At 58.8% G+C, this 1,882-nt stretch overlaps 1 protein-coding gene across 1 annotated transcript in view; it reads right to left on the bottom strand.

Annotated features, from left to right (window-relative positions):
- The window catches only part of PLXNA2 (plexin A2), a 173,554-nt gene extending 173,268 nt beyond the window's left edge, over positions 1-286 (bottom strand). The window contains exon 1 of the mRNA XM_027695025.1: positions 256-286. The gene's annotated coding sequence lies outside the window, so the exon portion shown is untranslated. The remainder of the gene's footprint in view (positions 1-255) is intronic.
- Between the last annotated feature and the right edge of the window lie 1,596 nt (positions 287-1,882).

Below are 1,882 nucleotides of genomic sequence, written 5' to 3'. Positions count from 1 at the left end.
CCGCGCCGCCCCCGCTCCCCGCGATTAACCCTTCCCCAGCCGCGGAGCTGCGAGCGGGGACCGGCATCGTCCCCCCTCCTCCCCGCCTCACCTGCGCCTCCCCTTTTCCCCGCCGAGCCGAGCGCAGCGGAACCCGCGGGATCGCTGAAACAAAGCCCGAAAGAGACCCCGGCAGCGGGGCAGCCCCAGCGCCCGGGGCTGCGCGTCCCGGCACCGCCGCAGCTGCCCCCGCACCTGCCCCCTCAGCTGTCCCACCTTGCGGGGCTGCGGCCCCTCCATCAGCGCCGGGAGGGAGGGGAGTGCGGGCTGATGGTTCCTGTTCCCGCTGGGCACCCTTTGCTCCCGGATCTGGTGGGAAGAGCGACACCTGAGCCCTCCCTTCCTCAGTTTCCCTGTCTGTGAAAGGCGCTGACAGCTTGGTTTGCTGCCAAGGCCAGGTCACCTCCAGCAGAGCCAAAGCTGTGCCTGTGTCACACAATCACTGAAGCCACCGACCTTCAGACCTCCTGACCTGCCAAAAGCTGTCAGAGCCCAACCACAGTGGCCACAGCCAGCTGGGACAGGGCACCCTGTGACCACTCCCTGCTGGGAACCAGGGGAGCCCACCTTGGGGTCGAGTGGTTCACCATGGAGACCCCACCCGGGCTCTCCTGCTGGCTCAGCACGAGGAAAAATACCTGGAAGCTGGAGGGCACCCAAAGTGAGTTACATGTTGATGCATCTTCAACCACCCTGAGCCCCACTGGGTGCCTGCATCAGCCCTCAGGGGCTTGGGAACACCTGGAACCAGGGAGGCAAAGCCAGCCCCGGTGCCACATCACTCCAAAAACCCAGGAGCACCACGATCCAGCTGCCCCTGCCCCAGCAAGGGGCATCACAGGAGAGATTCTGAGGAGTGCAACTGGTGGAGGGAATCAATACCATGATGGATTGCTGTTTGCCATGTCTTGTCATCAAGAATTTTTTAACAATTTATCTGTTACACGTTGGAAGAGTTGCGAGAGAAAATGAGAGCCATTGTCCTGGGCCTCTTCCACAACAAACCTGAGCAACAGAACAAACCTAATCTACTCTTACAGTTCCCCTCCTGCCTCTCTCACCTCCCCTGCTGTAGCACAGCCACTGAAGTGGCCTCACTGCATCTTCCCCAGGCTCAGCTCAGGGAGGGACACACCTGATGCTTGGTGCATGTCACAGCAGGACCCCGCAAGAGCAGTTTTTTGGGGGGAAAAAAGACACAGTTGCTGTCAGTTTTGCTGTAGAGAGTGTTCAGGAGCCCCTGGTGCAGGGGTCCAGGAGGGAATGCCTTTGCATCCCACTGTGCAGTCCCACATCCTGCGCTTCCCTCCCTCCTGGGAGGGCTGGGAACCAGATCCTGCACTGCCCCATCTGGGAGGAAATGACAGGTTGGCCTGTGTGCCTCCCCATCCCCACCACATTTACCATCCTTCAGGAAGGTTTTCCTTTCCAGTTACACCTGTACAGCCATCAGTGGAGCGTGGATAATCTCCCTACACAGCACAGCCCCACTCCCACAAAAAGGGTCCCCTCGACGTCACTGCAGCTCCAGAGCTGAGGACTTTGACATCCTGGAAAGATCTCCAGGTTGCAGCTGTTTAGCTCGGGAGAGGAAACAGCAGATACTCAGTGGATGGCAGCATTGGTTCCTGAGCAAGCTTTTCTCTTTCCTATTCTGTCCCCAGTACAGTTCCTGTGTTGCACATTCACAGCAAACGGAACCAGATCCCATTACAAAAACCATCCTTGGCTCAATTCACATCCCACTGATGCAATTCCTCCTCATGCAGAAGCCACACAGGGCGGGTCAGAGTGTCTCAACACCCATTTCTCCCCTCTTTACAGGCCTGTCTGCATTCTGTCT

Source organism: Neopelma chrysocephalum, unplaced genomic scaffold, assembly GCF_003984885.1.
Source record: "Neopelma chrysocephalum unplaced genomic scaffold, ASM398488v2 Primary Assembly neopelma1_100, whole genome shotgun sequence".
Lineage (NCBI taxonomy): Eukaryota > Metazoa > Chordata > Aves > Passeriformes > Pipridae > Neopelma > Neopelma chrysocephalum.
This window is presented reverse-complemented; position numbering and strand designations above follow the sequence as displayed.